Genomic DNA, 26,437 nt, shown 5'->3' on the forward strand with positions numbered 1-26,437 from the left:
CCCTCTCCCTACCCGTTCCTCCCCCAAAGCCACCCTGTCATCACCTTACAGACCAACATTAGCCGCCAGAACAGAAAGCCTGGCTAGACTCCAGCCAAAGGAAATCTTACCCTCGAGCAGCATTTGATGAAACAGAACAACAGAAGGCTCTGGAATCCCACAGAGCTGGCCTAAAGGTGCTTTGAGGGACCGTTGGAGCGTTCCTTTTCAGAGGACGTTAGTGATAGAGTCAGTTCCTAGGCAGGTTGATAGGGAGTCTAGGGGTCCCCAAAGAGAGAGGGGTCTGGAATTCTCAAGGAGGAAAAAAGGACAAACTTTTTTCTTTCTCCACATTCCTTAGGATTATATACCAATAATGTATCCTGCCTAAGGACAGTCTTTGGATTCAACCTTCTGTTATTTTAAAATGTTAATTATGGGAGTATACCTGGTCTTTACAAGGATGTATCTTGCCTGAGGACAGTGTTATCTTAAGATGTAAATTATGGGAGTAGGTCGGAGGAGGTCTTTACAACCTCCAGACATTCTTTGGATTATATAAGCTCATTATTAACACTAGCAAGCGGGTACTCTTTCTGCCCCCTTCTGATGCCTATGTCAGAAGCTTTCTCTATCTCCTTTATACTTCAATAAAACTTTATTACACAAAAGCTCTGAGCGATCAAGCCTCGTCTCTGGCCCCGGATTGAATCCTTCTCCTCCGGGGGCCAAGAATCCTGGTGTGTTCGCGTGATTTAACAACAACCTTTCATCTTGGGGGCTCATCCGGGATCCTTCAGGACAAGGTAAGGATGCTTGGAGCTTTAGTTCTTTGTTCTCTTAGCGAACACGTTTTCTGCTCTGCTTTACTAACTATACAGTGTGCTTGTGTGAATGAATGGCATGCCCTGTGTGAAACAAGTAAGGAGCCTTGCTCTGCGGTTCCACGGTGATCTCATACAGCTTATGGCAGAAACCTGTCAGGGCGTTATACCGACCTGCCAATGCCAAGAGGCATCCAATGTCTCCTTCGGGAACCGACCAGAAATGGGCAAAGCGTGTGGACCGAACTCTCCTTTCTCGGTCAAACTTTTCAGTCTCTTTGACCATTTCATAACTCCTTGGGAATTAGAAGTACTAACCTAATCTATCGGATGATAGACTTTCAAGGGACTTGTGATCTATACTGTTACTGTGTACTGTGGCTTAGGTCCCAAACTTGGATTGGTAGTCAAGAAAGTGTCTAGCCTCGCTAGGAATCGAAAGTTCGGAAGCTAGATGGAGCTCTAGCTCCCAGAACATCTCTGAGGTTAAAGGTTACTCAGATTGGGACTGCGATGGGTTTTTTTTCTTTGGTAATGCCGGCTCTTAGTGGATCAGAGGAGGCGTTATACTGGTGTCGTGATGCTTGGAAAGAACATCTCAGTTTTATGTTTGCGTCGGTATTATTGTGGTCAGGAAATACTCAGGGTCGTGCACAGGCACTCAGGTGACGAATGTTTCCCACAATGGTCTTAGCTTGGGAGGCATTCCGGAAGGTTACTCTGATTCACCCCGGGTGACATCAGAGGCAAGCAAGGTTAAGGGTGAAGAGCTGGACGTCAAGTAGGGATGCTATCAAGTCTACCCCTGGTACATCCCCACCCCGTCTCGGTGGTAGAACCGGGAGGGACGAGTACGGCCCCTGCATCGGTAAGGGACAGACTAAGTCCGACCAGGAAGGAAAAGCTTTTGGTGTAACGTCTGTCTACACCCCCATCTAGAGCAGGGAGGGACGCCTCCGGTAGAAAAAATGGCGCTGGTCGCTTTTTTTCTCTCTTACAGATGGGAGCTAACAATTCCAGCCTCACTCCTTTGAAGTGTATCCTGAAAAACTGGGATAGATTTGATCCCCAGGGCTTAAAGAAGACACACCTGGTCTTCCTATGTGATACTGCATGGCCACGGTATCCATTGGAGGACAGCGAACGGTGGCCAGTTGGAGGGTCTCTTAAGTATAATACTGTTCTACAATTAGACCAGTTCTGTAAGGAACAAGGGAAATGGGTAGAAGTAGCATATGTGTTGCCCTTTTTCTCTCTGCGAAATATGCCAGACTTATGTCCTAAGGGTATAGATTTCGGCGTGAAACCTTCAGCTCCCTCCTATCCTCTTACTTTGCCCCCATACCTGGGACTCCAAACTGGGATTCAAACTGCCCACATGGAGGTCCAAACAACTCCTGTCTCAGTACGACCTCAGACTACTCTGGTTTCAGTAGAAACTCAGACCATCGAAGTAAGCGATGAGATGGAGGACAGGAGACAAAGAGAAGAGGAAAAACAGGTTTCTCCAATCTATCCCTGGGATCATATGCGCAGAGCAGCCAGAAAGACTGAGGAACAGCCACACAAGCTGTTGCCTCTTTATGAAACACCCACCGGGAGAAATAATCAGTCTGTGAGAGTTAATAAGCCTTTTTCTTATCAAGAAATACAAAGAATCAAGGAGGATCTGGGAGACTATTTAGAGGACCCAGAAAAATATATCAGAGCTTTTAAAGGTGTTACTTTGCTTTATGACCTCACTTGGAAGGATGTGATGTATATCTTGGGACAAACGCTGACTCCTGAGTCAAAGACTCGAGTTTTGGGAAAAGCGGTTGCTTATGGAGATGAGTGGCTTGGTAATGAATCAGTAGGGAAGAGGGAGAATGAGATAGCGGCCCTCCCCACTGGGAACCAGGTGGTCCCAACTATAGAATCAGACTGGGACTACAACACAGCTAAAGGAAGATGGGATCAGAGTCATTTTGTTAGATGTATTCTTGAGGGACTTAGGCAAGCGCGTTCTAAGCCTTTAAACTATGGCAAATTGGCAGATATAGAACAGGAGGAGAAAGAAGCTCCTGGTAAATTCCTAGATAGACTGAGAGAAGGCCTTCGCAGATTCACTGAGATTGATCCCGAAAGTGAAGAGGGAAAAGTGATCTTAAAAGATAGATTTCTTACTCAGTCGGCTCCAGATATCCGCCGTAAGCTATTAAAACAGGCGTATGGACCAAATCAGTCTTTAGATACTCTGTTACAACTGGCTCAGACAGTCTATTATGGTAGGGAATATGAGGAAAAGAAAGAAAGGCAAAAAAAGACAAAGGAAAAGGCGGAAGCCTTCGCCATGGCTATGAAAAACGTTCTTAAACAGCCTGAGAAAAATGCCCAGAGGGGCCCAGGTGAAAAGGGATGGGCTTGCTACTGCTGTGGAAAGGAGGGGCACCTCAAGCGGGATTGCCCTCAGGCATCTAAGCCGCCCCCGGCTCCATGTCCGGTCTGCAAAGGACCACACTGGAAGAGAGACTGCCCCTAGAGGAGTAGGTCTCCCGGGTCGGACTCTCAAGACAATCAGGACTGAAGGTGCCCGGGGGTCCCCACACAAGCTCCCGTCCTAATTACACCTGAGGAACCCCGGATATTAATAGTTGTGGGGGGCCAATCCGTCGATTTCCTTTTTGATACTGGGGCAACTTATTCTCTGCTTACTGAAGCCCCTGGCCCACTTTCTTCCCGATCTGCTTCCGTAATGGGACTGTCTGGACGAGCCAAAAGGTATTATTTCAGTTATTCTTTACCTTGCAACTGGGATTCTGTGCTGTTTTCACACGAGTTTCTGATTGTGCCAGAATCTCCCTCACCCCTTTTGGGAAGGGATATACTGAGCAAGGTCCATGCCTCTGTTTTCATGAATATGGAGCCCTCCCTTTCTCTCCCTTTAGTTGAACAAAAGGTAAATCCTAGAGTATGGGCTGATGGAAAATCTGTGGGTCGAGCACAAAATGCTATTCCTGTAGTTGTTAAGCTCAAAGACCCACACATATTTCCACATAAGAAGCAGTATCCACTGAAACCTGAAGTTAAGGAAGGGTTAAAACCCATCATCGAAAATTTAAAGGAGCAGGGACTATTAATTCCCTGTAACAGTCCTTGCAACACTCCTATTTTGGGTATAAAGAAATCAAATGGTAAATGGAGACTAGTTCAAGACTTACGAATAATAAATGAGGCTGTAGTTCCTTTACACCCCGTGGTGCCTAATCCTTATACTCTATTGTCTGAAATTCCTGAACGGGCCAAATATTTCTCAGTAATTGATTTAAAGGATGCCTTCTATTCAGTGCCTTTGGCGGAAGAAAGTCAATTCCTATTTGCCTTTGAAGACCCTACGAAGCCAGCTTCTCAGTTAACCTGGACAGATTTGCCCCAGGGATTTCGTGACAGTCCTCACTTATTCGGACAAAGTTTGTCACGGGATCTACAAAATTTTAATAGCTCTGAAGCAGTGGTGTTACAATATGTAGATGATATTTTGCTCTGTGCTGAGACAGAGGAAGCTTGTTCGCGAGCCTCAGAAGATTTCTTAAACTTTCTGGCAGGCTGTGGTTACAAGGCATCAAGAGAAAAGGCTCAGCTTTGTCAACAATCGGTTAGATATCTGGGCCTAATCATATCAGAAGGGACTAGGGCCATAGGCCCTGAGAGAATTAAACCTATACTAAATCACCCCCTACCTATGACTTTAAGACAATTGAGACGATTTTTGGGAATCACAGGTTACTGTCGCATTTGGATTCCGGGTTATGGGGAACTTGCCCGGCCTTTATATAAACTTATAGCTGAAACTGAGCAGGCCCAAAGTGACAAACTGGTTTGGTCTCCAGAAACTCAAAAGGCTTTTAAGGTTCCTCAGACTGCTCTCCTGCAAGCTCCAGCTCTGAGCTTGCCCACAGGGTCAGAATTTAATTTGTTTGTCACTGAAAGAAAAGGTGTGGCATTGGGAGTTTTGACACAACCCCGAGGGCCTCACCAGCAACCTATTGCTTATCTAAGCAGAGAATTAGATGTAGTTGCACGTGGGTGGCCCCACTGCCTAAGAGTAATTGGGGCAGCGGCTTTATTAGCACCTGAAGCTTTAAAAATAATTAATGGACGAAACCTTACTGTACTGACTTCTCATGATGTGAGTGGAATCTTAAATTCTAAGGTTAATATTTGGATGACAGACAGTAGGCTTCTTAAGTATCAGTCATTGTTGTTAGAAGGACCAGTAACTAAGCTTAAAGTTTTTGGAAATTTAAATCCTGCCACTTTCCTTCCTGAGAAGGAAAATGAAACACCTGATCACGATTGTTCTCAATTCCTAACTTTAAACTATGCAGCTCGGGAGGATCTAAAGGATATCCCATTAGACAATCCTGACATGGAAATATTTACAGATGGCAGTTCTTTTGTTCAGGATGGAAAGCGTAAAGCAGGTTACGCCGTGGTGACTGCTGAACAGGTTTTGAAAGCAAAATCTCTCCCTCAGGGAACCAGTGCTCAGTTAGCGGAGCTTGTGGCTCTGACCCGAGCTCTAGAGTTAAGCAAAGGGCAGCGGATGGGCCTGATAACCTATGTGAGCTTACTTCTGCTGACTCCAAATATCCTGAGTCTGCCATTTGATCCTCAAGACAATGTCTTCCTGTCCTGGGCTCACTCCTATGCTGCATTCCACAATCGGTCTAACTGCTGGGTCTGCGGAGCGCTCCCCTCTTCGTCAGTGGAAGGCTTCCCATGGTGGACATCCCCACTTCAAGGAAAAGACTTTCTCCAAGTCTGTGAATACCTTCGATAACAATCACATGCGATGCCTCTTCTTCATCTGATGACATCTACCAACCCTAAAACGGACTGGTGCAACACTTTGTACTTTAACTATGGACATAATGTGACTTTTAATTTTGATTCTGGTTGTTTTGTTCTTGCTGTTTGCTCCCTGCATCTGTAATTGTATAACTGAATTTGTTTCTAGCCGCATGAAAGCTTTTAAGTTACAAATGATTGCTCAAACTCCTGCTACTACTGTAGCTTCCTCCAGCTACTATTTGGGGCCCCTGGATCAGATATCCTCAATATGAGGATTAGGAGAATATGTTGCCTCACCAATTTAGGGACAACGCCCCTTGTCAGCTCGGAAGCAGTTATGGAACGAGAACGACGCCCCTTTTCCCTAGGCAACATAATTCTCCTAAAAGAAAAGGGGGGAATGATAGTCAGTTCCTAGGCAGGTTGATAGGGAGTCTAGGGGTCCCCAAAGAGAGAGGGGTCTGGAATTCTCAAGGAGGAAAAAAGGACAAACTTTTTTCTTTCTCCACATTCCTTAGGATTATATACCAATAATGTATCCTGCCTAAGGACAGTCTTTGGATTCAACCTTCTGTTATTTTAAAATGTTAATTATGGGAGTATACCTGGTCTTTACAAGGATGTATCTTGCCTGAGGACAGTGTTATCTTAAGATGTAAATTATGGGAGTAGGTCGGAGGAGGTCTTTACAACCTCCAGACATTCTTTGGATTATATAAGCTCATTATTAACACTAGCAAGCGGGTACTCTTTCTGCCCCCTTCTGATGCCTATGTCAGAAGCTTTCTCTATCTCCTTTATACTTCAATAAAACTTTATTACACAAAAGCTCTGAGCGATCAAGCCTCGTCTCTGGCCCCGGATTGAATTCTTCTCCTCTGGGGGCCAAGAATCCTGGTGTGTTCGCGTGATTTAACAACAACCTTTCATTAGCGTGATGCTCCGAACATAACGGCCTGTCTGACCTGTCTTTGAAATGGGAAAGAAACACGGGCATCTGTAGCCATTTCCTGAGAGGGCTCCAAAGCGCCCCCGGACAACGATTTGGCACCCCAACCCCTCCAGGTGGACACCTGATCTGAGCCGAGCCCCAGAGACCGGAGGCGACAGGTGCATCCCCCAAGCGGCCAGCAGGTGGAGAGCCCCTCGCACACAGCCCCTCCCTTCCCTACCAAAGCTCTGGGATCCACGCGCTGCCAACAGGAGGCTGGCAAGCACAGCCCCAAGGCCCCCTATGAAAAATTAATTTTACGAGGGCCCCTGCAAGCCAACGCCCTTTGCAGCAGGCTCACGCGGCTCTCCGAACTGCTTTCACTGTGTAAGCCTCATGCCTTCGCACTAAGAAAATGGAGACATAAGCCGTCCGTAGTACCGCGCTTTTTCCTAAGTACTGGGAGGTCAATGTACCCGGCAGGCCTCCCAGCTGGCACGGCGCTCCCTTCGGGAGAACAACGGGGCCTTGAGCCGGGTTCGGACGTCACAGGGCATCAGTGCGCGTGCTTTGTCGTTTCTTAGGTCTCACCAGGTAGTGCGTCGTCTACACCTGCTTCCGGCGGAGGGCCGGCAAGCGTGTCAGCAGGATTAGAGGGCAGTAATGAAAGGAAAGGACCCCTGTTCACGTGTAGCCTTTCTTTCCAACCCTCTGAGCACAGCTCATAAAGGAAACACAGAAACTCAGATTTTTCAGAAAACAGAAAGACCACAATTGAAGACTCTTTCAGGAGAAGCCTACGCTTGGCAAGAGGGCTTCCCAGGCGGTGCAGTGGTAAGGAAACTGCCCTCCAATGCGACGCAAGTTTGATTCCTGGGTCGGGAAGACCCCCTGGGGGAGGAAACGGCAACTCACTCCAGAATTCTTGCCTGGAAAATTCCATGGACAGAGGGGCCTGGTGGGCTATCCAGTCCATGGGGTCGCAAAGGGTTGGATACAATTGAACAACTGAGCATGTACAAACACCTGGGCAAGGCAGAGGGTTTGTCAAAAAGCATTTCTCTGCTTACTGAATGCAGAAAAAAGGGCATTATTTCTAACCCTGAACTAAAGGTTTCAACACCGAGACTGAGGCTTAAATACCAAGTTCAGGTTGACGTATCCACTGATTGAGGTTTATCACCACTGAGGAAACAGACGTCTACAAGGTCTCAGGAGCAGGATGAGGTCTGCCTGGTTTGCTGGCCGAAATCTATTTGGTCTGCGCACTCCAGAGCCCTGCGTGGATGCAAGACTGCGGGGACAAGATCATTCCCGCTCTGGAGTCAGCACACACCCCTGCTAAGAGGTCGTGGAATTCAGAGCGGAAGCAGCAAGCCTACAGGGCAGGCTAGAAGGATGGTTTCTTATCAACAATCCTCACTCCCCTCTGCAGGGGTTAAGAGTGAGTGGCACAAATCCCAAGTGTCAAATAAGATCTCCATCTTTTGACAGAGTATCACCTTTCCACACGGCCTAACCCTCTCTCTAGCCAGCGAGGCAATGGCAGCTCAGAAGGACATGCTCCACAGAGGACCCCAACCCCCGACTGTCTCCGGGACAGCAGAACCCCGGGGCTGTCACAGAGGGCCCGGGTGCCTCCCCAGCTGCCCCATCCTCCCTGTGGGCTGCTCGGATGAGAGGAGCGTCCTCAGCTGAAGTTGGTGCCACTTCCCTTCTTCCCTGGAAGGTGGAAGCTTTCCGGGCAGCTGGCTTGCCAAAACAACGAGCATTTATGGGGCCTTATTAATGTGCCAGGCACTGGGCTAGAAAGCTGAGTGAACCAATACTTGGACAGCCTAAATATATCTGCCAAGTGCACACAACTAAGAAAGAACGAAGCCGAGTTGGGACCCACGGTGTTCTGAAGCTAAGTTCGTGCTGTGCCGTGGCACCGCCTGACAGACGACTCTTACACAGGGCCAGCTTTGCCTTTTCTCAGTCTTTTCTTTAAGCACATCTGGGAGATGACTGGCTGGAATGAAGATGTGAGAAATAGAGAGATGATCTTCCTAACCAGAGCAGGAATTAAGACCTACATACAAAAAGAATGAGAGACCGTGATCAGAAAACATATAAACGGCTAAACTGCAAGGTACGGACTTGAAACTCTAACCGAGTTGAGAGAAGACAGATCTTAAGGAAGTTCCATGATCCCGGGCTTGAAGTGGGGGATGGAGTGGGGAAGGGCAAAGACCTGCACTTCAGGGGGCAGGACTACAGGGGAGCCAGGAGGCGTGTGTGTGTGTGTGCGCGTGCTGCATGTGTGTGTGTACACGCATGTGTGTGTGTACACACGCATGAGGGTAACTACTCAGCCACACAGTGGCCGGCAAGGCACAAGGATTATTCATCACCATGTGAGCAGAGTCAGAATGCAAACCGTAAATTAGATTTTATGTCTGTGGGTGTTTTGTCCTCTTGAGAGTGGTACAGAAACTCATTCAAGTTACTTTTGAGTTTTCATTCATTTGAAAAACACTCAACGTATTAAAATTTATAAATCCCATGCCTTAAGGAAGCTCAACATACAAACCTATATGAACACATTTCTGCAATTATTTTTCAGGGGGACTTCCAATTACACTCAATTTTTAAACTGCATTTGGACATTTTCAATGATCCATTCTTTTTAGAGTATGTGGGATCCAGTTCCCTGATCAGGGTTTGAGCCTGGGCCCCATGCATTGGGAGCGTGGAGTCTTAGCCACTGGACCCCCAGGGAAGTCCCAGAATTTTAGTTTTAAAATAGCACTATGATTGGGTTTTTAAAAAGCTGAAGTATAGCCGATTCTCAGTGTTCTTCATTTCTGGTGCTCAGCAAAGTGACTCAGTTATGCACAGTATGACTGACTCAAGCCCTATTATGGTTCATTACAGGAGATGGAGTGCAATTCCCTGTGCTGCACAGTAGATCCTTATTTATATATAGTAGTTTTCATCTGCTAATCCCAAAGGCTTCAGTTTATTCCCCCTCAACCTCATTTTCCTTTGGTAACCTTGAGTTTGTTTGCTATGTCTGAACCTGTTTCTGTTTTGTAAATAAGTTCATTTGTATCCTGTTTTAGATTCCACACGTAAGTGATCCCATACAGAATCTGTCTTTCTCTTTCTGCCTCATTTCACTTAGTAATATAACTTCGAGGGCCGCCCGTGCTGCTGCAAATGGCATTATCTCCTTCTCTTTATGGCTGAGTAATACTCCATCGTCTGTAGGTACGTACCACGTTTTCTGTGTCCAGTCCATCTGTCAGTGGGAACGCAGGTTGCTTCCATGTCTTGGCTACTATAAATGGTGCTGCTCTGACCACTGGGGTGCAGATCTTTTGGAATTCGAGTTGTCTCCAAACACATGCCCAGGAGTGGGACTGCTGGGTCGTGTGGCAACTCTATTTGCAATTTTCTGAGGAACTTCCATACCGTTTTGCATAGTGGCTATACCAGCTTACATTCGCATAGGAACTGTAGGAGGTTCTCTTTTCTCCTCACTGTCTCCAAAACTGTTATTTGGGGACTTTTCAACGATGGCCGTCTGACCAGTGTGGGGTGGTGCCTCACTGTAGTTTTGATTTGCATTTCTTTAATAATCAGCAGGGTTAAGCCTCTTTTCATGAGCCTGTTGGCCATTTTCATGTCTCTGGGTCTACTTAGGTCTTCTGCCCGTTTCTTGATTGAATTGTTTGGGTTTTTTTGTTACTGAGTTACATGAGCTGTTTGTGTATTTTAGAAATTACCCCCTTGTTGGTTACATTGTTTGCAAATGTTTTCTCCCAGTCTGTAGGCTGCCTTTTCACTTGGTTTATGGTTTCTTTTTCTGAGTAAAAGATTCCAAGGTTTGATCAGGTCCCATTTGTTTATTTTTGCTTTTATTTCTATTGCCTTGGGAGACTTAAGAAAATATCGCTATGATTTATGTCAGAGAATGTTTTACCTGTGTTGTCTTCTAGGAGTTTTATGGTGTCATCCTACATGCAAGTCTTTAAGTCATTCTGAATTTATTTTTGTGTGGTGTGAAGATGTGTTTTAACGTGATTTGCATGCTGCTGGCTGTCCAGCTTTCCCAGCACTACTTGTTGAAGAGACTGTCTTTTCTCCTTCGTATATTCTTGCTTTTTCAAAGGTACATTGACACCACACTGAGGTGTGTGGCTTCACACCTGGGCTCTGCATCTCATCCCACTGATCGTATGTCCGTTTTGTGCTGATATCACATGTTTTGGTTACTGCAGCTTTGCAGTATTGTCGGAGGTCTGGGAGGGTTATGCCTTCAGTTTTGTTCTCTTTTTTCAGAACTGCTTTGACAATTCTGGGTCTTTTATGGTTCTACATAAAATTTCAAGATTATTTGTTCTAGCTCTGTGAAAAATGTCATGGGTACTTAGACAGGGATTGCATTAAATCTGTAGCTTGTTTGGAGAGCATGGGCTATTTTTCTCTTTCTTTGAATCATCTTCGGTTTATTTTACTATGATTAAGTAGTAAAATTAATGTCTCTCACGTTCCTATACTTAAACAGAAGTCCAAACCTCTTACTCAATTATCTTTTTTTTTTTTGCTGTAACATGTAGTAGGTAAGATCCTAATTCCTTGACCAGGGATTGAACCCATGTCCCCTGCATTGAAAGCACAGGTTCTCAACCCCTGGATCCCCAGGGAAGTCCCTCAATCACCTATTTTAAGTTTATGCAAAAGGATGTTTTCTTTCATAGAGAACATTTTTATTAATTCTAAATATCACTAATATTTAAACAGATGTACACAGATTGGTCTTTAATCATAAATATAAGTGCTTAATTTACTTTATCATTTTTCTTAACTCAGTTTTCACTTAAATTTAAAACACACTTAATCCACTAAAGAAACAATCAAGCTTTCCCAGATAACTGCCAAGTTGCCTTCCTAAACTAATTTTAGGGGATTTTTTCTGAGCTGGCTGCATTTGCACATTGAACAGATACAGAACAAAGACAGCCAAGGCAAATTTTTCAACACCCTGTTTTAAACTTGTTATATCCATACAATCCAGGAAAAAAAAACGGTCTCAGTCCCCATCCCTAAGACTTAAGTAGGGATTGAACCCAAGCCTCTGGTGTCTCCAGCATTGGCAGGCAGGTTCTTTACCACTGTGTCACCTGAGAAGCCCTAAGACTTAAGTACAGGTTACCAACTTCTCAATCCTGACGAGTCTGAATACTGGGATTGTAACCTTGGAACCGAGCTGGAGTTTAACCCATCTGCCTCCAGGCTTCACTGACCCCGTGCTCACAGCTCCAGCTGGTGATTCAGTGTCCTAACTTTCATTCATTTGGTGTTAAATGGGGTGAGACTATCCCACCTACTTACGTCTCAGGATTGACCTCGGGACAAACGTTAAGATGCAAGAAAGAACCACGTCCCCATCAGAAGCCATTAAGCCCCTGACAACCTCCTCCTGGTGTGACAAGCCCTGGTGTGTCCCCATTCTCCGTTGATGGCGCCTCCAGACAGCCAAGCCAGGAACCTGGTCTCCTCTGACTCCTTGCCTGCCTCACGCTTGGCACGTCCAGGCACAAACGCTGGACGACGACGGGTCCAGTTTCCTTACTCTTCTCCACCCTACGGTCCTATGACAGAGACCAGAGCTGTCACCACGGCTTGAACGGAAGACACCCAGAGCTCGGAATCCTAGCCAGTCTGCCCCGTACATGTCCCTTGCTCCGCCGAGGTGAGCTCTGGAACACACTGTTCTGTGAAACCTGGAATAGTTTCCTCTTATCTACAGGGCCATCCCTACGGGTTCATAAAGCTCTTCAAAGCTTTACTGCCGGCTTTGTTCCCTGGCGGATGCCCTCACTCCTGGCCATACCCCGATACCATGCTCATCACCCGTGTTCTGCTCTCTGGCCGGCCCAGTTCCTCCCGAATAGAGCTGCCTTCCCTGTCTGCTCAGAGGCCAAAGTCATTCCCAACGCCCTCTGCACGGGTCGGCCCTTTCCTGATCTGATAGGGGAAGGAACAGGTGATCACGTGTGGTTCCACTGCACGTTATACATCCTGACTGTACTACTGCTGCTGCTGCTAAGTCGCTTCAGTCGTGTCCGACTCTGTGAGACCCCATAGACGGCAGCCCACCAGGCTCCCCCGTCCCTGGGACTCTCCAGGCAAGAACACTGGAGTGGGTTGCCATTTCCTTCTCCAATGCATGAAAGTGAAAAGTGAAAGTGAAGTCACTCAGTTGTGTCCGACCCTCAGCGACCCCATGGACTGAAGCCTTCCAGGCTCCCCTGCCCATGGGATTTTCCAGGCAAGAGTACTGGAGTGGGCTGCCATCGCCTTCTCCGTCTCGACTGTACAAAGCCATAGTTAATTCTCTATTTATTTCCTAAATAGGCTGTGAACGGAGGGCCAGGAACTGTTTTACTCTTTTTATCAACACAGTACTTGGCATATTATTTATTTGCCTTGCCGCCTTGCTCCGTAAAGTATGAGGTTATTCTTGGCACAAAGTAGGTGCTAAATAAATGTCCTCCCTTGCTCCACACCGACAGCGCCTAAGAAGGCAGGACCCATGAGACCGCTTCATTCACGGACACAGCTAGATCACTGCACACAGCAGGCACTCAATATTGGAAGAAGAGAAAAACAAGAAAGGGGAAAGCAGACAAGTCAAGCTCCTTTAGAAGAAAAAGTATGCTTTCCAAAGGGACTATTATCAGGACAGAAAAGAGTTGTTTTTTTGTTTTTTTTTTAACTGGAAACCAATACAACACTGCAAACCAAGCATATTCCAATAAAAATTAAAGAAAGAAAAATAGAAAAGGTTATTTTCTTTTTTTTTTTAAATCTACTACTATGGCCATAGTGAGGTCAAGAGAAATTCTGACGGAGTCACAGAAGGAGGGCAACCAGGCCCTGCTACGTAACGAGGTCCAGAGCACACGAATGGGCGGCCTGGCTTCCTCGCAGCTAGCAGGCACCCAGCGCCCTGCTCCTGACCCCACCGGGGTACGAGGACCCTCCAGAACTGTGGGGTGTGGGCAGCCTTGCCAAACCAGGCTGTGTTTGGGCGTCTGTGCTGGGAGGTGTGGTATTAGGCGGAGAGAGGTAAGGAGAGGGATCAAAAGATGGCAGATATGGGGAATGCTTGCTTTAAAAGAATGGCTGGCCAACAAGGGACAGGAAAACATGAAAGGTGAGCCAGAGGAGGCCCTGCAAAGTGACGGTGAAAAGACGGATGGGAGACCCCAAATGTGGTTACCACAGACTGCGTAAGGAATGCCAGGTTAAGTGGCGCTACCTCAAACATTCGGAAGGCTGGATCCATTTCAAATGTATGTATTAAGAACATAACGGACGAAGGAGCCGCCCCTTCCCTGCTCCTCTGGGATGCCGGCTCCCCAGAGAAGGAATGCACACCCTGGGCTCAGGGGGGCAGTGCGTCCTGGCTGGAGCCCACCCCCTGGGGGAGTCCTCAGAGACTTGATGCCAAGTCCATCCCTTCAGTCCTGGCTCCTCCAAGGGCCCCATCACCTCCCGTCTCCCACCCGCACCAGAAGCTCAGCGCACGGGCGAGAGACGAGGAAGACGGGCGATTCCAGGGTCAAACCAAGTGCATGAGGTTTCCCAGAAACTGATTCTCAATGCAACAACCAAGGAGGCCCACACGACGCCCGTGGTGTGATGGACAGACTGCCAAATGTAACTTCAAAGTCCACTCGGACGGAAGGCTTTGTTTTTCATCATAACGCTGCCACTGACTAATTGGGTAACGTTGGGTAAGATGGTTCATCACTTATGCTAAGTGAGAATAAAGCTGTCTTCTCTGCTTCCCAGGGTAACGGGAGCCACTGATTCTCAACCTTGGCCATGCAAATCCAGTAGTCCAGGCTTCTCCCCTGACCAGTTATATCAGGATCTTTGGGAGCAAAACCCAAGCATCAGGGATTCTAAAAGCTTCACAGGGATTCTACTGAACAGCTAAGTTGAGAACCACTGCACCATAGGAATTTAATACAATGACAGCAGAAATGATGCTCAACATAATCACTAGATTATCTAGCCGTAATCACTGGATTGTGGCTACATGTGACGGGGGCAGGGCGGGGGTGAGGGGGGGCGGGGAGGAGTTGAAAAAATTACTCTGCAATCTCCTAAGAAACAGGAACCAGATGTTTCTTTTGTGTTTCCCATCTTTCCCTGAACACTTTTGGCACTCACTTTTTGAAAGTCTAAGGGAATTTCGAAATGCATACAGATTTGGGTCTGAGATTCTTTGTTCAGGGAAACCAACTTTAAAGAGAGTCTAGATTACGGTCTGTGTTACCACAAGTCTAGATTACGGTCAAGGCCTCAGCCAAAAGGATGCTCTTCAGCCCAAAGGTCAGCTGCCAAGAAAAGAAACAAGAACCAGGAGAATAGGGATTTTATTTAAAATGGAAAGAAATGCGATTTTCCATCAGGGGGGTGACTGCCTATCTAGGCAAGAGCAGGTCACAGGACAAGACGTGGGGTGAAAACAGGGGGCTAACACCCCTCGGGTACTTTTCAGACTTTTCCCAGTGGGCTGGAAGCAATGCCCCCATCGCCTTGGATGGCTCTCAGACCCACACTTCCCCCTGGAGAATCGTGCCAGCAGGCTTTTCATTTTTAAGCCTGTAAGGCATCATGTTAACAGAGACATGCTTCAAGACCATACTTCTCTGCCTTGGGAATTACTAAGATCGGACCTGAGCTGTGCTGACCTCGGGGTCTCCTCGTCTCAAAAAGCTCCTGTTTGATCTATTACCCCCTCCCTCACTGAAAAGAACAAGGCACAGTGCCTGATCTAAGCAAGACAGCACGTTGTGCAGGATTAATCAGACCCTGGATAAATGAACTGACGGATCATACCACTTACCTCAAACGAAGTCTCGTATCAGTAGACATAAGGTCTGTGATAGATGGAGTCTATCTTTAAGAGTTACGTGAAAATCTGAGAAATATAAGATAGACAGCCAGTTTGAACTAATGGTACTTGTGTATTGGTAACCCACTCCAGTATTCTTGCCTGGAGAATCCCCATGGACAGAGGAGCCTGGAGGGGTACAGTCCATTTGGTCAGAGAGTCAGACATGACTGAAGTGACTTAGCACACACACACATAAGATTTAAACTTTTCCCATATCTAATTTTTATATTAGTTTTGTGATGGAAAAGAGAATAGACACCTACTCTAGGCAAGAAGACTGGAGTGGGTAGCCATTCCCTTCTCCAGGGGATCTTCCTGACCCAGGGATTGAACCCAGGTCTCCTGAATTACAGGTGGATTCTTTACTGTCTGAGCCACCAGGGAAGCCCTCAGTGTACATATAAAGATGTAAAATTTGGAAAAGCCAACTCTTATTCCATGAAGTCTTTATGACCTTCAGAAATCTATATCCAAGGTATCTTCCTAAGAAAAGTTTTCCTTTGGAACTAAATCTTGAGAGCAGTTAAAAGGTATCTGTCTCTATTTAGAATGAAAGAAAGCGCTCAGATTTATGATGTGCTTGTAAACTACCTGGATTTTTATAACTGATACTGTAATACTTGATTTGAGACAAAGAAACTTTACATAACTGTTTTATTCAATACTTCATGGAGAGGTTGATGGAGAAATAGAATGAACATGTGCTGCCTCAAGTCCTGGGTAAAACAGTTACTTGATTTCAATGTTTTATGAAGATTGCTGAACATTCATAATTACACGGCAACCCACTCCAGGATTCTTGCCTGGAGAATCCCATGGACAGAGGAGTCTGGCAGGCTATGGTCCTTGGGGGCAAGGAGTTGGACAAGACTCAAGTGACTTAGCACTCACATAATTACAAATTACAAGGATTTCATATTTTTAGCACTTAGAAATACTCTAATACATATATTAAGAGAAAACAGAAAATCTTAAGAGAAAACTGAAAAATCTTAATATGTATTACTCCCCAAGTACCTGTTTACATTAAAAGCATAAATGATTTAAGTAATCACATTGGAAATCATGATACCTTCATGCATTATGCATTTACTATTTGTCTGGATCCTAAAATGAAACTTCAAAATATTTTACTTTTTCCTAAATGTCTAGTTAGGTTATCAAATGAGCAATCATACTAAGTTTTTTCCAAATTCTAAGCCTGTTGTTCTAGAACTATGTATTAATTCTTCCTTCTCATTTGTTTGTAGTATCTGCTTGATTATAAAGTCTCAGATGTTATAGTTCTTTTTATGATTTATCCCATTGAACATTTGGGTGGATACAACACACAGTTAAATGAGTTCCTCTTTACACTTATTATTATTTGATCAGACTGGCTACATCTCAAAATTCTCCTCAATTGAAGTTTCCCATCATAATCTCACTGCTTTACTGCTCCAAACACATTTTATATATGTTTTTAAACCCACAGATATAAAAATAAAACCTCCCCTTATTTTGATGAAGGGAAGGAGTCAAACTATTTCAGCTACACTAACTTCAGCTTTTTTGTTTTTGGTTGCATGGCATGTGGGATCTTAGTTCCCGACCAGAGGTCAAACCCGCAGTTCGTGAAGGGTGGGTCTTAACCACGGGACCACCGCAACAGTGTCCCCAAACTCCTAGGGGTCTACACATCATTGATGAAGAAGAAAGACCAGATCCTTTGAACACCAGTCAGTCACAGGCGGGAAGCAGACAGCAGAGAGGTAGACCAGAGAGGGTGCGGACTCACTGTCCCATATCTCATTTCTACAGCTTCCAGCCTTCATCCGCGTGAGCCGAGCTGGGAGAGCAGGGAGACGGGCGCAGGGGGACCCGTGGAGGAGGATGCACCGGGGCAGCAGACAGATGTGCACACACCCCCCTGCAGCATGAGACCCTGCGCCTGTCCCCCTCGCAGCATGAGACCCTGCGCCGGGCCTCCTCACAGCATGAGACCCCGCGCGGGGCCTCCCCGCAGCATGAGACCCCGCGCAGGTCCCTCTCGCAGCATGAGACCCCGCGCCGGGCCTCCCCACAGCATAAGAACCCAGCACCCGGCCTCCTCGCTGGCCTGCACGTCTCTGTGTCACCTCGGGCCTCAGTGCTGCTTCCTTCTTTCTCCCAGGGAGAATTCCCTGGATGAGGAAAAATCCACTTCTGCTCAGGCTTCCTGAGCATGTTCTGAGCTGGAAGGGACCACCTGCAGGGCTCCGTATAGCTCCCCCTGGCAGTGTAGGGAGAGTGTCCACAGAAAAAGCCGAGCCCCTTGTGACTTTCAAATTAGTTTGTTTGTTTTTACCTGAGTCAGCACAAGTCCTCCTATTGTATTTGGCAGGATCTCAGCTTGGTTGCCAGTGGAAAGGGTTTCCAGAATAACGTTCCTGCACTGGGCAGGCCTGTCAGGGCAAGTGAACTTCCATGCATGGGGCGGGGAGGGGCGACCACTGTGGGCAGAGCAGGTATTTGAAGGCAGTGATGCACTCCAGTGCAGCGCTACCCAGAAGCTGGGAAGGTGCAATAAGACGGTCAGAACGATCCAGAAGGCCAGGGCTATCCTGGAAAGGCTTCCGGGACTCTGGAACAACACACCAAGGCCTGGGAATCCAGGGACTGCTGGGAAACAGCCCAAAACAAAGCCCACACACGCTCAGATCAAGCAGATTTAAGAGGGAAAGGTCTGGAGTCTACGCTTGGTCTGAAGGTGCAAAGCTGGACAGTCCGTCAGGACACGTTGAATCAGCCCCTCATTCTTGCTGGACGGGAACCTGGACGGACGAGTCTTCTGAGTGCCTGGCCACCTGTGCTGGAACACTGGCGTCAGGGCTCCCACTGCTCACGGATGGGCACTGCTGGGCCTCCCGCCCTTGAATACGGAGGGCTCAGATGCATGGATGCGTGTGAGCGAGCGGGCTAAGTCGCTTCAGTCGTGTTCAACTCTTTGTGGGCCTATGGACAGTATCCCGCCAGGCTCCTCTATCCATGAGATTCTCCAGACAAGGATACTGGAGTGGGTTGCCAGGCCCTCCTCCAGGGGATCTTCCTGACCCAGGGATTGAACCCACATGTCTTATGTTCAGATACATCGAGAAATAACCCTAAATAACAAGTGCTACAATTTTAAGCAACTACTGCACGCCTCCCATTACCGAAAGTGAAAGTGAAGCTCAGTCGTGTCTGACTCTTTTCGACCCCGTGGACTGCAGCCTATCAGGCTCCTCCATCCATGGGATTTTCCAGGCAAAAGTGCTGGAGTGGATTGCCATTTCCTTCTCCAGGGGATCTTCCCGACCCAGGAATCGAACCTGGGTCTCCTGCATTGCAGGCAGATGCTTTACTGTCTGAGCCACCAGGGAAGCCCATTACCTAGGTTGTAACCAAATCCCAAACCAGTCTTCCAAAAAGATACGGGACCATTCCAATGTTCCAGGTGAGCAAAAAGAAGCTGAGAGGTGGGAGACCTGCTGGACCCTCTGCCAGCTGGACTCAGATCTCCTGACTCCAGAGCCTATCTCCCTCCTGTCATCTGTGCGGCCGCAGCCCCCAGATGAGAGAATGGGAGAGCCTGTGTTGGGGGTGGGGAGAAACACAGCCACCAGCTCTTTATTCACTGACTTAATATCAGACGCAGGAGCGTGACTCCACATGGGGACCCTGCAGTGCTCAGATGTCACCATGGTTAGAGTAGGCCATGGACTCACGCTCACACTTCATCTACAGGAGACTCCAGCCTACGAGACACTTGCACAACCCTTACGCCGAGAAACCCGTCTGCAGGGGCCCTTTCACACCCCAGCCCTGCCCCTGAATGAGTCAGACCTGCCTTCAGAACCTCGTCAGCAGGTGCCCACCTTGCTGCCAGTTCCGATGTCCCCTTGCTGTTCTCTTTCACGACACTCCCCAAGGGTGCTTCCCGCCGTTACCTAAGTGCTCAGGAGAACCTTCAATGACGGGGCCACCACAAGGCCACCCGTCTTAAGTCCTGCATGGATGAATCAACGGACACAGTCCTGCCCAAACGATCATCTGACCTCAAAGTGGTCATTCCACACAGACGCAGATGTCAACAATCCTGCTCAGCACTTTGTGGGACCTCACCTACTGAAGCGACCTGCACAGTCTGTGATACATTCTCTTAAGGATTTTCACGAGCGGCAGCTCTCCCAGATTGGCTTAGGGTGTTGGTACAAGTCGAAAGTTCTGCAGGGCCAGATCTGACAGAAGCACGACAGAAACCTGACACTGTTCGGGATTTCAAAGTCAGCGTAAACGACAGGATGCGAAGGGCCCGCTGACTGCGCTGATTACCGCGTCCACGCCGCTTAGCTGCTGCCATTTGTGAGTGCCCACGCTGAGTCCTGTGAAAATGCTGTCTACTCTTCAGTCAGCTGGGAACCATCACTGTCTCCCACGACACAAAAGGGAAGAGACATGGTGCATGGTCAAGGCACACGTCCAAGACACAGAACGTAGAGACGGAGGAGCGAGAACTCAAGCCCAGCTGCCTCCTGTCCCCACCAGCCGGGAGGCACCCTGCCTCTTCCTGAGCACAGTCGGCTTGAGGACAGGGGTCCTCCTGGGTCCTGACTCTGAAGGACCACACCCTCGGAACGCATCCACCCACATGGAACACGAGCGGCCGTGGGCTTGACCCTCTCCCGAGTCTCACTCCGTGCCTGCTAGGGGCTCAGAGCAGCACTCCTGAGCCGGGAGGGGGCACTTTTTTGTTTACTAATCTCGGATTCAGCCTTCTCTCCACTCAGAAGGATAAAGACATCCACCAGCGACCACAGAGAAGGGAAGAGTCTGCGATACCGAAGCACGGCTGTTTTGTTTTTAAGGACACACATGAATTCAAAGGAATGCCTGGTTGAGCAATCAAAAGCACAGGCTGAGAACAGAAGAAAGCCAGTCACGAGCGGCCCCTCACTCTGGGGGAGACCGTCCAAGGCTGTCAGAATGAATCGTGTGGTTTTTATTAAACATGTTCCCCAGCGCATAAAGACCCAAACTGCAAGGCCACTAGGAATAACTCGTTCCAAACGATGGAGGGGTGTGCATGTGTGTGTGTGAGATGAACTGAATGGAGTCACACAATCACCTTTCTGCATAAAAAGGAGGGTGGTCTGGCCACGGCGCAACCGAGGTCACAAGAAAGGCAATTTAAGCTGTGCAGCTGCCTGCTTGCTTCTCAGAGTTTCTGGTCAAGAAGTTCTTCAAAGCGCTAGCTGCCCTTACTCCCCACTGCCAGGCTGGCAGAGGACATTATTGATATTTCCTTTTCATTAGCCAGTAACATCTCAGCCTCAAATTCCCGTTGGCCTGTGACAGAACCATTCCAAGGCCATGACAGAACATTTGGGACCCAGCTGCAGACACAAGAGCATCTCGAGTTGAAATGAGGGGACGCGCGAGGGTGGGAGGAGGAAGCAGTGGAGGAGGGATGCATCATTCCTGAAACACGCAGGCGATTTCAACTGCTTCCTCCGTTTTTAAAAATTTGTGATTGTTGGCATGCCAACATCTAGCAAACATAACTTTTAAACCTCAGTATACTCCAGGGACTAAGAACAAAAAACAGAGTTAGGCTTCCTGCTGCTTAAACAGAAGGCACAATTGAGTTTTTCAGAACTGTTAGAGGCAGTGGCCACGGAACAGGCTGACCAAAGACCAAAGGGTCTCAGCTTCCTCTCAGTACAAGCACAGAGCCACAGCTGTTGCAAGCCCGAGAGGCTTTTAGACACGGCAAAAGAAAAAAAGAAATGAGCCTCAGACAAGCTCCGAGTTAGACTTGCCACCAGCCCCTATTGGCCAGGTTGCTTCCCCAGCCCTCAGTCATTCCTCAGGCTCTTATTAGTTAATTAATCACTGGGCTCTGATTGTGCTTAGCAGCTTAGTCATGTCTGACTCTTTGCAATCCCATGAACTGCAGCTGGCCAGGCTCCTCTGTCCATGGGATTTTCCAGGCAAGACTACTGGAGTGAGTTGCCATCTTCTTCTCCAAGGGATCTTCCCAACCCAGGGATTGAACCCAGGTTTCCTGCATTGTAGGAGGATTCTTTATCAAGTCAACAGAGAAGCCCAAGGCTCTTATTACTTAACTTGTGTTATTCACCGATCTTAAGAAGGCAACATGCTCATGGATAAAGGAAACTGCAAAAGGGAAGAACAGATCTGACTCCCTATTGGATCTGTTTCTTCAACTTTGTTTTCTGTCGCTTTTGCTACAAGAATTGTTGCCTACTGTCTAAAACGTACAGGAAGGCCCATTCTCAAGGCTCTGACCTTTAAAGGTATAACATTTTTCCATTAATATGGAGATAAAAGGTTGCAGAGAACAGCATGTCTTGTTGGAGATTTACAGGAACACCGTGAACTGACCTATGTGGACAGTTGCAAGAACAAAGGCTTCTGATACCAAGAAGCCTGCATCACTCAATCATACCACCACCACCCCCTTTAGTATAAAAGAAGCATGAATTCTAACTCAGGTTAAGATGGTTCTTTGGGACAATAGTCCACCATCTTCTGGGTCTGTTGACTTTTCAAAGTCTCTATTCCTTGTCCCAACAACTTGTGTTTTGATTTACTGGCCTGTTGTGTGGTGAGCAGTACAAATTTGAACTCGGCAGCAACAGTACCTCATGATAACTGATGGTTCTCAATCATGGTTCTGCATCAATTGCAGGGTTTAACATATCACACACAGCTCAGTCTCCAGGAGGCCAAGGCATCCAGGGTTTTTAATCCCACCCCCACCCCCACCCCAGGTTGGAGACTAATGTCACAAATGGAATCTGAGATGCCCTGCCTTAAGTAGAAGGTCAGACCCACATAGGAGCATCAAAGCGTAGCCAGGCACTAATGTCTACAGGGAGCTTTGGAGACACGCAGCCTCCTTGCGTGCAAAGGAGACTGAGGAAGTTCTAGAAAGACAGCCACCTTCTCACCATCTGAGGCAACATTCTGAAGTGCAGAACCAGCAGTGGGTGTGATTTAGGAATTTCTCAGGCAACACTCAATGCTGACATTCTGGAGTTCTTAAATCAGTCATGATCACTTAGGTGAAGTTAATAAGAAAATATGAGAGCTAAACATTTTGAGTGGAAGTACCAAAGCACAGAAGTGGATACTGCCTCGGACAAACGTGCGATGGACAAAGGAACAGGATGTTTCCCTAAATCAGTATCTACTCCACTTTATGCAATAAGTTCCTGAAAAAAAAAAAAAAAAAAAGCCTATTGAGAGAGTAAATAAAGTTCCATCCTCAAGTGGTTTAAGTGGCTTATTGAAAGAATCCCACAGTATGTTCTGGGATAAGTTAGTCACTTTTCAGTGCATCTGTTTAGAAAGTTCAAGCTTTTCACAGTGTAGAATGCCCCTAGGAAAGCATTGTTTTCAGGGCCTAGCTGACTCACAGAAGGCTCAGATGCTCCTTCTGAGGACAGGATGGGGAGAAGAACACAACAGCTATGACAGGAACAATGACCATTTACTTACTGAGCTTCTACTGTGATCCTGGCACTCAAGCACCTAATGTGGGAAATGAGCATTTATTGTGTCAGGCACTGTGCTAAGGATTTTCACATATTTACTCCTTTAAATATCACAGCAACAATGAGGTAGGTATTACTCTTATTTTACAGAGAGACAAACGAGAAAGCTGAGGACCTCATCCAAGGTCCCTGCGGGCATAGTGGTGGGGAAGGATGGGTCCCTGGGCCATCTCACCCCAGAATCCAGGCTCTCACCACTGCACCGCGCCACCTCCACACGATCAACTCACCACATCCTCAGAAGACCCCTGCGAGATCAGTACTGTCAGTGTGCCCATTCTACAGACAGGAAAGTTAAGGCCTGGGGGCACTGAGGGCTGCGGTTTGCACTGGGCGGTCCTAAACCTGCCCTCTTCTGCCTCTCTCCAGGCTTCCCAACTTGGTCCGTGGTCTTAGAAATTCACGTAAATCCCACTCAAAGCTAGAGATCACTCTCATCACTTCTCTTCTGATTCCTCTCCCTTTAGAGAAGCACGAAGCTGGTTTCGTCCTTCGGCAGTTCATGGGTGTGCTGGATAAAGACCCCATTTCAGTCCGTTCTTTTCACGGTGATTCTGGGAAGTTTGCTGCAATGACACACACCACAAAATGCACCAGCCCTACTCCGAGTACACTTGGATGTGACAAATCCCGATGTGAAATGTTAGGAGTCGGGGAAGGGTGGTTAAAGCTTGTTTGCAGTAGTCCAGAGTTTTACAAAAGAAGTATGAGGCCAATTACTAAATCAGCTGTTTATTTTGATAACGCAGCACTGCCTTAGCTTATGTTGCATTTTACAGCCCAGGCTTCTGTTTTCTTCCTTGAGTACCATAGTGAGTAGAGCCGAGCTCCCCATAAGCTATGTTCAAGGCTTCACACCTCTGGCACGTGGAGGAGTGAATTTATTTGTAAACAGGGTCTGTGCAGATACATTCAAGTTAGGATGAGGTCACATTAGATTAGGGTGGGTGCTAATCCAGTGACTCGGCTTCCCAGGCAGCTCAGGGGTAAAGAACCCGCCTGCCAATGCAGGAGATGTGGGTTTGATCCCTGCGTCGGGAAGACCCCCTGAAGGAGGAAATGGCAACCCGCTCCAGGATTCCTGCCTGGGAAATCCCATGGACAGAGGACTCAGGTGGACTTCAGTCCATGGGGTCACAAACAGTCAGATAGAACTTAGTGACTTAGCATGCATGCAGATTGTGGCAGCTACATATGAGCCTTAATCTAACCCGAAACCAGGCAACCTTTCAGGAAGTGTGTCTTTGTTAAAGCCTGGTCTTCGCCCTGACAGCCAGCCTGGCATGTCCAAGTGCCCACTCACATCTCTCTCTGGACTCCAGCAGCCCTCCCTCCCCAATGCCACACGGCCCAGGGGACTTCCCTTGCAGTCCAGTGGTTAAGAATTCACATTTCCACTTCGGGGGCACAGGTTCGATCCCTGGTCAGGGAAGTAAGATCCCGCATGCCGCACAGTATCAAAAACAAACAGAACTGCCCAAGTTGAACAGCTCATCTCCGCCAGACCCTTCTCAGCTGCCCCAGCCTCCTAGTTACAGGCCCGCATCCCTGCCTCTGCTTCCACTCCAATCCCAACCCAGGAGCAAACCCTCTCAGTTCTACCTTCAGAACGCACTCAAAATCCCACTCCTACTCACCTCTCCCATCGCTACCTCTGTGGGTTCTTTTCACCCCCCACTCTCAACCACATTTCTTGTAACAGCCTCCTACAGGGTCTCCCGAGGACACCCTGGTCCCGCACAGTTGATTCTTAAGTCAGCAGCCAGATCCTCCCAAGACACAAATCAGTTCCTATCACTTCTGTTCAAAACATTCCCTGTCTCACAGAGTCTGCAGCCCCTTGCAATGGCTCACGTGGCCCTCCAAGCTCATCTGTTCCTACCTAGTCACAAACAGGGACTCCCGGCTCCTTCCTGCTACCAGCTTAAGGCCGTTCCACCAAGGGTCTCTTCCTCCCCGAATGCCCTTCCCCCCAGACATCACGTTACTGGCTCATCTAATCTCTTTCTGGCGTTTGCTCGAATGCCATTTTCTGGACGAGACCGCCCCTGACCGCACTCTCCCCGCAACCCCTCCCCAGCCATCCCTGATCCTGTTCGAATCCGTTCTCTTACTTCCAGCTTCCGAACACGCTTCATGTGCTTATTGTTTATTCTCCCTCTTCCTTGAGAGAGGCCACCCCACAAATACGGAATTTTTGTGCATTTTGTTCATGAATACCTTCCCAGAATCTAGAACGCTCTCTGGTGCAGGGTCTGGGCTTCCTGGCTGTGGGTTGACTGACTGAGGAGGGAGGAGGGCTGTCCTGGCCCCTTCAGTTCAGTTCAGTTGCCCAGGTGTTTCCAACTCTTTGCGACCCCATGAACCGCAGCACGCCAGGCCTCCCTGTCCATCACCAACTCCCGGAGTCCACCCAAACTCACATCCATCGAGTCAGTTATGCCATCCAGCCATCTCATCCTCTGTCATCTCCTTCTCCTCCTGCCCCCAATCCGTCCCAGCATCAGAGTCTTTTCCAATGAGTCAACTCTTCGCATCAGGTGGCCAGAGTATTGGAGTTTCAGCTTCAACATCACTCCTTCCAATGAACACTCAGGACTGATCTCCTTTAGGATGGACTGGTTGGATCTCCTTGCAGTCCAAGGGACTCTCAAGAGTCTTCTCCAACACCACAGTTCAAAAGCATCAATTCTTCAGTGCTCAGCTTTCTTTATAGTCCAACTCTCACATCCATACATGACTACTGGAAAAACCACAGCCTTGACTAGATGGACCTTTGTGGATAAAGTAATGTCTCTGCTTTTTAATATGCTGTCTGCTGCTGCTGCTGCTAAGTCGCTTCAGTTGTGTCCGACTCTGTGCAACCCCATAAACAGCAGCCCATCAGGCTCCTCCGTCCCTGGGATTCTCCAGGCAAGAACACTGGAGCGGGTTGCCATTTCCTTCTCCAATGCATGAAAGTGAAAAGTGAAAGTGAAGTTGCTCAGTCGTGTCCAACTCTTAGCGACCCCATGGACTGCAGCCTACCAGGCTCCTCCATCCATGGGATTTTCCAGGCAAGAGTACTGGAGTGGGGTGCCATTGCCTTCTCTGAATATGCTGTCTATGTTGGTCATAACTTTCCTTCCAAGGAGTAAGCATCTTTTAACTTCATGGCTGCAATCACCATCTGCAGTGATTTTTGAGCCCCCCAAAATAAAGTCTGACACTGTTTCCCCATGTATTTGCCATAGCTTCCGATAAAGAAGTCACCTGGTCTGTTAACTGAGCAGGTTACCAGTGCCGTGTCCTGGAGTGGACCCTGAACTGAGAGTCCTTCCTAATG

At 47.7% G+C, this 26,437-nt stretch overlaps 1 protein-coding gene and 1 long non-coding RNA gene across 9 annotated transcripts in view; one reads left to right on the plus strand and one right to left on the minus strand.

The window, feature by feature from the left end:
• Positions 1 to 26,437, minus strand: part of CCBE1 (collagen and calcium binding EGF domains 1) — a 240,068-nt gene that overhangs the window by 153,103 nt on the left and 60,528 nt on the right. The gene's annotated exons all lie outside the window — the stretch shown is intronic.
• Positions 838 to 23,543, plus strand: LOC147346376 (uncharacterized). Its single transcript, XR_015153578.1, has 2 exons — positions 838 to 8,701; positions 9,737 to 23,543. It is a non-coding gene; the product is annotated as an uncharacterized LOC147346376 (long non-coding RNA).

The sequence above is a fragment of the Bos grunniens genome, chromosome 24 (assembly GCF_055505025.1).
Source record: "Bos grunniens cultivar Pamir isolate PY7600 chromosome 24, Bosgru_T2T1.0, whole genome shotgun sequence".
NCBI classification, from domain to species: domain Eukaryota; kingdom Metazoa; phylum Chordata; class Mammalia; order Artiodactyla; family Bovidae; genus Bos; species Bos grunniens.